We start from the raw sequence: 14,825 nt of genomic DNA on the forward strand, positions 1-14,825 counted from the left end.
TGCGGAGGCACAGCTTCTAGCGGATACCGCCTCGGCATACCAGTCCACCACTTCGGGATTGAAGTTGGCTCAGGTAGCCTGCGGGTCGGAAGGCACAAAAGTCTGGTGTGATGTTTCCCTTCCCCGTCCCAGGCCGGTAGTACCGCCCTCCCTTCAGCGCCGGGATTTTGATGCCATTCATGGGCTGGCGCACCCTCCATCCGCTCCACCTCTGCTTTAGTAGCAGCTCGGTTTGTCTGGCATGACCTACGGAAACAGGTAGCGGGTTGGGCGCGTTCCTGCGTTCCCTGTCAGACCGCTAAAGTCCAGCGCCATGTCCAGCCCCCCGTACAGGAGTTCGAGGTCCCAGCAGTCCGTTTTTTCCACATCCACGTGGATTTGGTCGGGCCTTTGCCTTCCTCCCAGGGCTACACCCACCTCCTCACGGTGGTGGATCGGTTCACCCGGTGGCCAGAGGCTTTTCCATTGTCTGATATTTCGTCAGCCTCCTGTGCCAGGACTTTGGCCCTCCATTGGGTAGCTCGTTTCGGGGTCCCGGCAGTTATTACCACTGACAGGGGACCGTAGTTCACTTCGTCCCTCTGGGCCACGCTCGCAGAACTGTACGGTTCCAAGTTACAACCCACTACTGCATACCACCCCCAGGCAAATGGACTTGTAGAAAGGTTCCACCGTCAACTTAAGGCGTCCCTCAGTGCAAGGCTTGACGGCCCGGACTGGGTAGACCAACTCCCCTGGGTTCTTCTGGGCATCCGGACTGCTCCTAAGCAAGATCTCGGTGCGTCGTCCGCGGAGCTAGTATATGGCTCGACACTTCGAGTACCCGGAGATTTGTTTCCGGACCCCTCAGACCAGCTGCCTCCAGTCCCATCAGTCTTAGCATCTCTCCGGGCACGGCTGGGTTCCCTGGCTCCAGTTCCGACTTCATGTCATGGGTGTCCCATGGTACATGAACCGCCTTCCCTGAAGGACTGTGAGTTTGTGTTTCTGCAAAAAGATTCCCATCGTGCCCCGTTGCAGAGGGTCTATCAAGGGCCGTTCCGGGTTTTGCGTAAGGGAACGGCTACCTTCACCTTAGACATGGGCGGCAGGAGTGAGCTCGTCTCGGTGTCCCGGCTCAAACCCTGCACACTTGGATCCGGATCAACCAGTCCTGGTCGGCCAAACCCCTAGGAGAGGCCGACCTCCGTCAGTTCCGCTCAGTCCAGGACCCCCCGTTCCGGCAGTTCCTCCAGGACCCCCCGTTCCGGCAGTTCCTCCAAGTCCGGAACCCCCGGCTTCTGTGGTTCAGGCTGCCCCTCTCCGTACTCGTTATGGTCGCGAAATCCGGCTCCCTGCTAGGTTCCGTACCTCGGGTTCTGGGGGGGTCATGTAGCGACCATAGAGAATGGTCCGGGTCGTCGAACCCTCAGATTGGCCAGCAAGGTCACGTGTGAGCGCGACCGTAGGGATTGGTCCAGAGAGCGACATCACTGATTGGCCAGCGTTGTCATGTGCGCTTTTGGTGCCCGAAATGTTCAGTTCGGCGAAGTCTTCGAAGAAGACAGTAAGTTTTTGATGGTTGTCCTTTACCTTGTTGTGTAACTTTGTATTCGAATATTGCGGCTGCAATAAACTTCTTCTACAACCAACAAGTTTTCGGACTCGCCATACCTCCATGAAACATGACCAAGTCAGTCAAATGCAATAAAATTACTGTTGTATTGATTGCTGTCTCTTTAAATGCAGTCAATTTTCTGACAGGCAAATGATCGGCAAGATGATGAGTTGATGATAAATAAGCAACAAGTCTAGGTTTAAAAGAGAGTTCAATGTTTCAGGAGAATTTGTACATGGAAGCAAGAAATGTCAAGAGTAACAATTGTCCTTGTCCTTCACTGTGCAACGGAACAGGCATTATACAAGGTCAATCGTTGAAAAAAGGTGCTTTTATTTGACAAAAAGGCACTGATTTTGCTTTGGCTTGCCTGTCAGAATAGAGGGCAAAGGCATTGAATTCACTTATTTCCTTGTTTGCCATTGTTTGTGATGCTAATTTTCTTCAATGGGTCAAGAACCATTAGGCCAGTAGCTTCACAGCAGTTAATTCAGCTATGAACTAAGTGCAGCAAATCAGGAATGTAGGTGAATGTTGAGTGACACACAGTATTTGAAGCTGAACATCATTGCCACTAGGCACTGTGTGATTTGTGATTTAAGATGATAAATGGTGAAATAATTATACTGCACAATCAATAATAATAAATACATTCAAATATCGACAAGTATTGAATTTGATTGAATTGAATTGAAAGATACAGCATGGAACTCGGGCCTTTGGCGCGCCGTGTTCACACTGACTAGCGATCATCTGTTCGCACAAGTTCTATGTTATCCCACTTTCTCATCCACTCCCTACACAATTGGGACCATTTTACAGAGGCCAATTAACTACAACCCGCACATCATTGGGATGTTGGAGTGGAACAATGACAAGTGATAGGTGGATACAAGTGAGAGGGGTTGATTGGCAGATAGTTGGCTTAAGAGACAAAGGCTAGAGGTGAAAGCAGAGGAGTGAAGAGTGGAGCTAGATGGAGGGATTTGGATGGGAGGAGAATAAAGAGGGGGGATAAAAGGAGAAATGAGGGATGCAGATATGGGAGATGAGTGGAATGGAGCAAGGTACATGGGCAGGGTAGGACTGGAGTTTATGTTATTGCTTACGGCGGCTTCAGCAATATACTATATCTATCAATTACCTAAATGAAAGAACCAGGTGTATTGAATCTAAGCTTGCAAACAATACAAAGAAAGGTGAGAAGAGGTTTGCAAAATGTTCTAGACAAATTAAATTGCTGGACAGGTCACCACTCAGCCTCCTACACACATGGGAAAAAAAGACCTAGCCTGTCCATTCTCTCCTCATAACACAAATCCTCCAGACCCAGTAACATCCTCGTAAATCTTCATTGCAAACCTTCCAATATAGTGATATCCTTTCTATAGTAGGGTGACCAGAACGGTACACAGTACACCAAATGTTGCCTTACCAACATCTTGTACAACTGTAACATGATGTCCCAACCCCTCCATTCAATACCCTGACTAATGAAAACTAAGCGTGCCAAATGCCTCCTTCACTATCCTCTTCACCTGGACACCATCTTAATCGAGCTATATATCTACTGGGTCTCTCAGTTCCACAACATTCCCTCGGATCCTACCATCTCCCATAAGAAACAGCAATTCTTTACCTACCCTTCATATCCAATAATCTGCTATTTCTCTTCAATTGTTTGAAGCTGAACCAGAGAGTTTGCAAAATTAGCAGCACACTTACACCTGAGATGAGCCTTCTGCCAAATGTCCATTGACTTGAAGTTCAACTGGTCCAGCCACATAAATGCCATGCCTATAGAAGATTGGGTATCTGTGGCAAATAACTCATGACCTGATACTCCTCCACCAAATGCAAGGCACAAATCAGAGGTTGATGGATTGCACTACATTTACCTGCATGAGTATTTTTCCAACAACCCTCCATTACCATTTCAGATAATGCACTACAAAAGCCAGCATCTTGAATTTCAAAGGTTCAAAGGTTCAAAGGTCAGTTTATTGTCACGTGTACCAATTAAGGTACAGTGAAATTCGAATTAGTACTTAAAAGAGCAACAAGACACTCAACTTCATAAAAGTTAATATAAACATCCACCAGAGTGGATTTCCCACATTCTTCACTGTGATGGAAGGCAATAAAGTCTAATCTACTTCCTCTTTATTCTCCCGCAGTCGGGGCAGTCAAACCATCCACAGTCAGGGCGATTGAAGCTACCACAGTCAGAGGTCGCAGCCCCCGCATTGGAATGATCCAAGCTCCCGCTTCGGGGCGATCGAAGCTCCCATGTCGGAACGATCAAAGTTCCTGCGACTTGGAGCTCCCGAAGTCGGTCCCTAACCAGGGACCGCGAGCACCGTGATGTTAAAGTCCGCAGGCTCCCGTGGTTGAAGCTCCCAAAGTCGGTCCCCAGCAGAGGCTGCCAGCTCCTCGATGTTAGGCCGCAGCGTGTACGGAGATTCGATACAGAAAAAAATCGTATCTCCGTCGAGGTAAGAGATTTTAAAAAGTTTCCCCCAACCCCCACCCCCCACCCCCCATATAGAACAAGCTAAAGAACACTAAAACATACATTTAACACATACTGAAAAAAACAACAAGGAAGGCAGGGACAAGACAGATTGTTGGTGAAACCAAAACTGACGACAGTCTCAGTGTACTACTGCTATACACTTGTACTATATCTGAGATGTTTATCTAAGATGTATCTAAGTGCTTATGTATAATGATACTTGTATTGAATTGTACACAAAAATGAATTTCATTGTACCTCAGTACATGTGACAAACAAAGTACCATTGTGACCATTGTAAATCCTCATCTCCCTTTTGGTTCCTTTGACAATTTTTTTCCCATCCATGGCTTTCGGTTTCCAGGGCAACAAATGCTGAATATGCTTTTGGAAAACCCTCATAATTTGAATAGTTTATGCAAATTTCACTTCAGCGTACCCTGCTCTGAGGGAAAGAAATCGACTTCCCTCATTCCTGCACACAATATTAGTCCCTCATCTCTATTTAAACAGATAATAGAAGGATTTTAAATAGTCTATGATAATTTAGTCCTGGAAAAATTTCATTATCAGCCATTTGTGTTTTATACTGCAAGCAATAGTAATTGTATCATAGTTACAGAGTTATACAGTTACACAGAAACTGTTCCCTTGGTGAAACCCATCCATGCTGACCAAGCAACATGTGAGAGGGCAACGCTGGATCTAGTATTGGGAAATTGGGAAGGGCAAGTTAATGAAGTGTGTGTGGAGGAGCCTTTTGGGACCAGTGACCACAGTTCGATTAGGTTTAAAATAGTTATGGATAGGGACGGAGAAGGTCCACGAGTTAAGATGCTCAACTGGGGTAAGGCCAACTTTGGGGGTATAAGAGAAGGTCTCGCTCAAGTTGGCTGGAGCAGCTTATTAGAGGGGAAAGGAACAATGGCCAAGTGCGATGTTTTTAAAAATGTACTGAAGAAAACTCAGGATGTGTACATCCCTGTTAGAGTGAAGGGCAAAGCAGGCAAACGTAAGGAAGCTTGGTTGACAAATGAAATTGAGAAGTTATTCAAAAACAAGAAGGATGCATGGGACAGGTATATCCCTAGAACGTGCAGCGTCCGGCTGACGCGGCCTGGAACGTGGCAACGACAACAGCCTGACCGCGGGAGAAGACGGCAGGGGAAGAAAAAATACATTCAGGCCTTCCATCACAGTGAGGAGGGGACTGGAGGAGACTCACTGTGATGGATGTTTCCCTTTTTTGGGGGGTTTTGTGCTGGTTGGGGTTGTGTAATTTGCTTATTTTATTGCTCTTGTTGTTGGACCGTGGGTGACGAAATTTTGTCAAAAAAACTTGTTTTTTGGATGACAAATAAAGATATCCTGAATCCTGAATCCTGAATCCTGGAGGAGTTTTGAGAACTAAGGAGTAAACAAAAAAAAGGAAATCAGAAGGGCAAAAAGGGCCCAGGAGATAACTCTGGTGGGTAACATTAAAGACAATCCCAAAAGATTTTATAAATACATAATGAGGAAAACAAGAGAGAGAGTGAGACCTCTCAGGAAACAAAGCCTCTGTGTGGAGCGACAGGACATGGGCAAGGTCCTAAATGAATATTTCTCCTCTGTATTTATCGAGGAGAAAGGCAGTAGAACGGAGGAAATTGGAGCAGTCACTGGAAGTGTCTTGAGAGCAGTCAGGGTTACTGTCGAAGAAGTACTGAAGGTAGACAAGTCTACAGGGCCTGATCTGATATATCCAAGGACATTGTGGGAAACTAGGGAGGAAATTGCGGGAGCCCTGGTTGTAATTTACGAGTCGTCCTTAAATACAGGAGAAGTGCCGGAAGACTGGAGGGTGGCAAATGTTGTACCTCTGTTCAAGAAGGGCTGCAGGGAAAATGCTGGGAACTATAGGCCGGTGAGCTTAACATCTGTAGTTCCTAAGTTACTGGAGAGTATTCTGAGGGATAGGATATACAGGCATTTGGATGGGCAAGGGCTGATTAGGGATAGTCAGCATGGTTTTGTACTTGGGAGGATGTGCCTCACAAATCTGATTGCTTTTTTTGAAGATGTGACCAAAAAGATTAATGAGGGCAGAGCTGTAGATGTTGTGTACATGGACTTCAGTAAGGCATTCGACAAGGTTCCACATGGTAGGCTGCTCTGGAAGGTTAGATCGCATGGGATCCAAGGAGAGATAGCTGAATGGATAGCAAATTGGCTCCATGGAAGGAAGTAGAGGGTAATGGTGGAAGGTTGCTTCTCAGACTGGATGCCTGTGACTAGTGGTGTGCCTCAGGGTTTGGTGCTGGGCCCGTTACTGTTTTTCATCTACATCAATGATTTAGATGAGAACATACAGGGCAAGGTTAGCAAGTTTGCTGATGATACAAAAGTTAGTAGTTTTGCAGACAGTGAAGATGGTTGTGAAAGATTGCAGCAGGATCTGAATTGATTGGCCAGGTGGGCGGAGGAATGGTTGATGGAATTTAATACAGAGAAGTGTGAGGTGTTGCATTTTGGGACGTCGAACAAGGACAAGACTTATACAGTAAATGGTAGGCCTCTGGGTAGTGTTGTAGAGCAGAGGGATCTAGGAGTACAGGTTCATGGTTCCTTGAAGGTTGAGTCGCAGCTAGATAAGGTGGTCAAAAAGGCTTTTGGCATTTTGGCCTTCATCAGTCAGAGTATTGAGTATAGAAGTTGGGAGGTCATGTTGCAGTTGTATAAGATGTTGGTAAGGCCAGGTTTAGAATATTGTGTTCAGTTCTGGGCACCATGTTTGGGAAAGATATTGTCAAGCTTGAAAGGGTTCAGAAAAGATTTACAAGGATGTTGCCAGGACTAGAGGGTGTGAGCTATGGGGAGAGGTTGAGAAGGCTGGGTCTCTATTCCATGGAGCGCAAGAGGATGAGGGGATATCTTGTAGGGGCATACAAAAACATGAGAGGAATAGATCGGGTAGATGCACAGACTCTTTTGCCCAGAGTCGGGGAATCGAGGAGCAGAGGTCATAAGTTCAAGGTGAAGGGGAAAAGATTTAATAGGAATCCGAGGGATAACTTTTTCACATAAAGGGTGGTGGGTGTACGGAACAAGCTGCCAGAGGAGGTAGTTGAGGCTGGGATGATCCCATCGTTTAAGAAACAGTTAGGCAGATTCATAGATAGGACAGGTTTGGAGGGATATGGACCAAGTGCAGGCAAGTGGGACTAGTGTAGCTGGGCCATTGTTGTCCGGTGTGGGCGAGTTGGGCCAAAGGGCCTGTTTGCACACTGTATCACTCTATGACTCTCTATGGATAGCGGAGTGAGGGGGTATGGAGAGAAGGCAGGAACGGGTACTGATTGAGAGTGATCAGCCAAGATCGCATTGAATGGCGGTGCTGGCTCGAAGGGCTGAATGGCCTACTCCTGCACCTATTGTCTATTGTCTATTGTCTATTGTCTATTGTATGACACTAAGTTACATATCTAAGTAGGATTGCCTGCATTTTGCCCATTTCCCTCTAAACCATTCGTATCCATGTATCTAACCAAATGTCTTTTCAATTTTATAACTGTACCTGCCTCTACCACCTCCTCTGGCAGCTCATTCCTCATATTTCTGTGTGAAAGGGTTGGCCCTCAGATCTTCTTTAAATTTCCCCCTCCTTACATTAAATCTATTGCCTCTAGTTTTAGATTCCCCTACCATAGGAAAAAGATTATGATTCCCACTTATCGCCCTCATGATTTTATCTACCTTTATATTGTCACCCCCTACTCTCCTGGAAAAAAAAGCGCCAGCCTATCCACTCTCTCCTTATAACTTAAGGCCTTCAGTCCCAGTAAGATCTTTGTGAATTTATTTTTGCATCCTTTCCAGATTCATGACATAGAAACATAGAAACATAGAAAATAGGTGCAAGAGGAGGCCATTCGGCCCTTCGAGCCAGCACCGCCATTCATTGTGATCATGGCTGATCGTCCCCAATCAATAACCCGTGCCTGCCTTCTCCCCATATCCCTTGATTCCACTAGCCCCTAGAGCTCTATCTAACTCTCTCTTAAACCAATCCAGTGATTTGGCCTCCACTGCCCTCTGTGGCAGAGAATTCCACAAATTCACAACTCTGGGTGAAAACGTTTTTTCTCACCACAGTTTTAAATGGCCTCCCCTTTATCACATCATCATATCATATCATATACATACAGCCGGAAACAGGCCTTTTCGGCCCTCCAAGTCCGTGCCGCCCAGTAATCCCCGTACATTAACACTATCCTACACCCACTAGGGACAATTTTTACATTTACCCAGCCAATTAACCTACATACCTGTAAGACTGTGGCCCCTGGTTCTGGACTCAACCAACAATGGGAACATTTTTCCTGCATCTAGCTTGTCCAGTCCTTTTATAATTTTATATGTTTCTATAAGATCCCCTCTCATCCTTCTAAACTCCAGTGAATACAAGTCCAGTCTTTTCAATCTTTCCTCATATGTCAGTCCCGCCATCCCATTATACTGCATCTGTTCGCATCTGCCCACTCACTCAACCTGTCCAGGTCACCCTGCAACCTCCTAACATCCTTTTCACAATTTACACTGCCAACCAGCTTTGTCTCATCCGCAAACTTGCTAGTATTACTTCTAATTCCCTCTTCCAAATCATTAATATATATGGTAATCAGTTGCGGCCCCAACACCGAGCCTTGCGGCACTCCACTCTCCACTGCCTGCCATTCTGAAAAGGACCCGTTTACTCCTACTCTATGCTTCCTGTCTGCCAACCAATTCTCTGTCCATGTCAACACCCTACCCCCAATACCATGTGCTCTAATTTTAGTCACCAATCTCCCGTGCGGGACCTTATCAAAGGCTTTCTGAAAGTCTAGATCACTACATCCACTGGCTCCCCTTCATCCATTTTACTTGTCACGTCCTCAAAAAATTCCAGAAGATTGGTCAGGCATGATTTCCCTTTCATAAATCCATGCGGACTTGGACTTATCGTTTTACTGCAATCCAAATGCATCGTTATTACCTCTTTAATAATTGACTCCAGCATCTTTCCCACCACCGAAGTCAGGCTAACCGGTCTGTAATTCCCCGTTTTCTCTCTTGCTCCTTTCTTGAAAAGTGGGATAACATTAGTTATCCTCCAACCCACAGGAACTGATCCTGAATCTATTGAACATTTGAAAATAATCACCAATGCGTCCACTATTTCTAGAGCCACCTCCCTGAGGACCCTGGGATGCAGACCATCAGGCCCAAAGGATTTATCATCCTTCAGTCCCATTAGTCTACCCAATACTATTTCTCGCCTAATGAAAATTTCTTTCAGTTCCTCTACCCCCCTAGATCCTCTGTCCTCCAGTACATCGGGGAGATTGTTTGTGTCTTCCTTAGTGAAGACAAATCCGAAGTACCTGTTCAACTCTTCTGCCATTTCATTGTTACCCATAATAATTTCACCCCTTGTCTGCCTTCAAGGGACCCACATTTGACTTTGCTACTCTTTTTCTCTTAACATATCTAAAAGCAGATTCTTGGCCAGCTTCCCCTTGTACTTCATTTTTTCAGCCCGTATTGCCCGTTTTGTTACCTTCTGTTGTCCTATGAAAGTTTCCCAATCCTCTGGCTTCCAGCTTCTCTTTGCTGTGACAACCTTCTTATTGTTGGGTGACCTGAACTGCACCAATTGGTGTTCATGGATCTGATACAGACTAATTCTCCACTATCCTGTCTCCAAGGCTTTGATGAGAAATTATGCAAGTAATTCTTTCACAAATTGTCACACGATTAAGTCAACATGTGATTTTTTTTTCCGCGCAGCAAAACGCCAATATTCCCTTTAATGGCTGTTTTTCAACAGGGCGAAATATTAAGATCCATTTTCAGATTCTTGTAGCTGACGGCACAGCAGTGCAGCTGGTAGAGCTGTTGCCTCACATTGTCAGAGACCTGGGTTTGATCCTGACCTTTGGAGCTGTTTGTGTGAAGTTTGCACTTTCTCCGTGTGAGTTTCCTCCGGGTGCTTGGATTTCTTCTCACAATCCAAAGACGTGTGGGTTTGCAGGTTAGTTGGTCTCTGCAAAGTGAGATATCCTTTTACTAGTGCGAAAGGGGTGATCGATGGTCCATGTGAACTCAGTGGGCCGAAGGGCCTGTTGATATGCTCCATCTTCAAGCTGCATCAAACTAAATCAAACAAAACTAAACAAAATTTAGAAGACTGAGGGGGGATCTTATTGAAACATATAAAATTCTTAAGGGGTTGGAGAGGCTAGATGCGGGAAGATTGTTCCCGATGTTGGGGAAGTCCAGAACCAGGGGTCACAGCTTAAGGATAAGGGGGAAGTCTTTTAGGACCGAGATGAGAAAACATTTCTTCACACAGAGTGGTGAGTCTGTGGAATTCTCTGCCACAGAAGGTAGTTGAGGCCAGTTCATTGGCTATATTTAAGAGGGAGTTAGATGTGGCCCTTGTGGCTAAAGGGATCAGGGGGTATGGAGAGAAGGCAGGTACAGGTTACTGAGCTGGATGATCAGCCATGATCATATTGAATGGCGGTGCAGGCTCAAAGGGCCGAATGGCCTACTCCTGCACCTATTTTCTATGTTTCTATGTTTCTATAAAACAATATCCATATTCCTGTGCTGTAACTGGACAATAGGGAAGTGGTGCAGTGATACACCTCACTGCACCAGAGATCTGAGTTTGATCCTGACCTCAGATGCTGTTTACAGTTTGCAGTTTATATGTTCTCAATGTTACAGTAGGAATTTTCTCTGGGTGCTCTGATTTCCTCTCACATTCCAAAGACATGCAGGTTTGTACACTAGAAGGCCTCTGTAAATCACTCTTCATGCTTAGGAAGTGGGTACGAAAGTGGAATGACATAGCACTGGTGCAAATGAGTAATTGATGAGTAATTGATGGCTGGCATGGACTCTGTGGGTGAAGGGCCTGTATCCATGCTCTATCTTTCAAGTCAATTTAATAACATGTTGTGATCTGCTGTGACAGAATTGCATCTGTCAGTTGTTGGACTTGCCCATCTGTGTTTAGGTTAATATATTTTTCGGTGGCATGCTTGTTATAGTGCAAACTGATATCAGCACAGTGAAAGAATGAGGAATGGATGGGGATCTGAGGACATGGTAAAAGAATCTGGGTAACCTCTGAACCAAATCAAACTGATCAGGAATGAGCTTAAGTTATTTTGATGTCAAGTTAAATGCAGAGAATGAAAAGAAAGAGAGAGATGAAAAGAAGGGAATAACAAATAAGAACTTTTTTTTTTTTCCGTATAGCTGTTCAATCATAATTGCTTAAAAATCAAAACTTGAAGGAATGCAACCCCTAGAATGTGTCAACCATTTTCTGTGCTAGAGAAGTCAATTGGCCATAATAAATCACTTTACTGTCAGTGACAAAATTTAACTTTGTGACATGGGTAATTTGTATCTTCTATGCAAATACATCAGCTTCATCCTAGGTTAATGTCCTTCAATAGTGAGTCAAGCTGCAAGACATCATTTTATGGAGTTAATGTCAGAACAATACGTGCTTTCATCAAATTCGGGATTTTGGCTTTTAACCAACCATTTGATGTTGCTGTCACATTTGTACATAAACAATGTGGGAGTGGTATTAGTCTCACCAGGATTTTGACAGAAAATTATGGGTCCTTTTTAAGGATTGTACTCCAGCATGAAATATTTTATTGCCGTTGCCTGGACAACCAGAGTTTTTCCTATAAATCTTGAACACCTCTCCTGAGGTGTCTTGTGAGTCAATTTAAGAAATAATAACGGCGTATATTTTTTTGGTGCTCTTTGTAAGGAAAAGACACTTCAAAACTCTACAAAGCAAAGAATAAATAGTGAACAGAAGAGATAAAGAAGGTGAATGAAAAGGAAGGAATTATTTTTTAAATTCTTGCATTGTTTTGTCCAAGATAACGCTGACCTACATGTGTTGTTGAAGCTGTTCCTACACAGTCAGAATGATTGATGTAGATAATAAATGTCACAAATGACATCTCATGTGATCATTGCAATGAAAGATCATTCCTCTTTGTTCTTGTCAACCTGTCCGCAACCATTCACAATTGACCCTATCATTCTCCTGCAAAGCCTCTCCACCCAATTCCAGCTGAGTGGTATAGCATTTGCCAGTCTCTGATCTTAACCACCCAGTTCTTTAAGTACCCTGGGATGCAGATCATCAGGCCCTGGGGATTTTAACTCTGATTCAACTGCACCCTATATCCAGGCTACTGTTTGGGGGGCCTGTAGATAACTCCCATTAGGGTATTTTTACCCTTACAATTCCTCAGTTCTGTCCATACTGATTCTACATCTCCTGATTCTATGTCATTCCTTGCAAGGGACTGAATATCATTCCTTACCAACGGAGCGACCCCACCCCCTCTGCCCACCTGTCTGCCTAATGTCTTCTCTTATACACTTGTTTCATGTTTTATTTGATTGCAGTCATATGATGCACTGAGATATTTTACTGCTTAATGAAATATAGGGCTAAACAGCAGTGCAAGCTGATAGAGCTAATGCTCATCTCCAGAGCAAGGGCTAATGCTCATCTCCAGAGCAAGGGTTCTGGTGTTGACTGCGTGGAGATTGTTTTACTTCATGTGATTCAGTTTACTCCAACATCCCAACGATAGGTTAAATAGCCACTGTTAATTACCCCCAATGTATGAATGAGTGGTAAAATCTGGGATGAGTTGATGGGGCAAATAAAATGGGATTAGTGAAGGATTCGTGTAGGATTAAATGGATGTTTGATTGTCAATGGGGATGTGGTGGGCCAAAGGACCTGTTGCCTTGCTGTGTGACTGCATGTTTCTATAACTGAAAGCACAACATTAAAATCAATTGTATTCGGTCTGGACCACCGATGCATATTTCTCTTCTGACTTTTGTTTCTTCCATTCTCTGCAGAATCAAAGTTTTCTTTCCCCTGGGGAGATTATCTGGGAAAAACATTCAGAAATGCTAGATTTTTTAAAAAAAATCCTACATTGTCATCTTGTAAATATGATACCTCAACCATTCAGTAAAGATAAATAAGGGGCAGAACAAATCAGTGAGTACAAAATAAATGAAAGAAATAACTTCTGAAATTAAAAACGTTACTTATTTGCAGAGCTCCTTTGCAGGTTCTCTTTGTGTGGCAGCCAGTTCCCCTTCCCTCGGTACCTTGCTCAAGTGTTGCTTTACATTGGTGAGCCAAGTCCGAGAGTGCTGGCATGCTATTGAATTGTAGAATGTATTCACAGGCACACATTTTGAATGGTACAGAAATAGGAAAGAAAAAATAAAATGCTAGCAAAAAACGGAACTGGAATCTGTTTACTGAAAATAATAAGTGGATGCTGCCGTTCAATGGTTCAATGGTCCTTTATTGCCACGTGTACCATTTACGGTACAGTGAAATGTGATTTACCATGCAGTCATACCAGAAAAAAGCAAAAAGACACACAACTACATAAAAGTTAACATAAACATCCACCACAGCTGCTCCCCCACATTCCTCACTGTGAACTTCTGCTTCTTCTTAAGCCCTTTGCTCCTCTAGGAGCATAGGCCATTGACAAATGTCCTCCACCTCACTCGGTTGTTGGCGGTTCTTTTGAGATCTTCCCAGTTGAGCCCACCCACTCCCAGTCATTTCTGCCTGGACACCTCTTCTCCAGCTGTTCCTGGGGCAACCTCTTTTCCTTTTTCCTTGTGGGTTCCATTTCAGGGCTTGCCGGGTGATGTTTGTGGCAGGTTTTCTGAGGATGTGTCCAATCCAACTCCATTTTCTCCTTCGATGTTTCGCTCCCTCATCTTCCATTCCGGAGTAGATAATGGACTGCCCACTGGCCAATTTGATTTCCCCTGACTGTGTCCATCTTGTTTCTGCCAAGCCCAGGACTGAGAGATTGTAGCGCACCATTTCGTTGGCAACAGTGGCAGCCTTGCCAGCCTGGAACATGGTTCGCATGTTCCATGTCCCCACAAGGATGGATTTCTTTGGCGTCAGGAGGTGTGTCAGCTTCCCAGCGCCCTTGCGGGTTTGGCTGGGAAGCTTCATGTTTCCCGTCGCTGGGGCACCTTCTTCGACCGTGTGTAATTTGGTTTTCATTCATCAAAGTTTCTGTAACTCACACTTTTTTCCAGGGTGGGGTAGTTAACCCCACGCCCAACCCCCAACTTGGAGGACCAGGGACTGCTTTGTCCGCCTCCTCACCCATTACCTGTCCGGTTTGGTTGAACCTGCCAGCGATATAAAACCCCATCCGGCATAGCTCACAGGATCACTGGAGTACGCAAGCCTCTCCACCACGTCAAGGTTGCAGTCCTGGAGAAGTCCTCACTGTGATGGAAGGCAATAAAGTCTTATCTTCTTTCCTCCTTATTCTCCCGCGGACGGGGCAGTCGAACCATATGCAGTCGGGGCGATCGAAGCTCCTGCAGCTGGCGATCAAAGCTCCCGCGTCGGGGCGATCGAAGCTCCCGCGATCGGGGCGGTCGAAGCTCCTGCGGCTTGGAGCTCCCGAAGTCGGTCCCTAACCAAGGGACCGTGAGCTCCACGATGTTAAGTCTGCAGGCTCCCGTGGTTGGAGCACCCGAGATCGATCCCTGACAAAGGGACCGCCAGCTCCATGATGTTAATTCTGCAGGCTCCTGTGGTTGGAGCTCCCAAAATCAATCCCCAGCAAG

This window comes from Rhinoraja longicauda, chromosome 4 (genome assembly GCF_053455715.1).
Source record: "Rhinoraja longicauda isolate Sanriku21f chromosome 4, sRhiLon1.1, whole genome shotgun sequence".
Taxonomy (NCBI): Eukaryota; Metazoa; Chordata; class Chondrichthyes; order Rajiformes; family Arhynchobatidae; genus Rhinoraja; species Rhinoraja longicauda.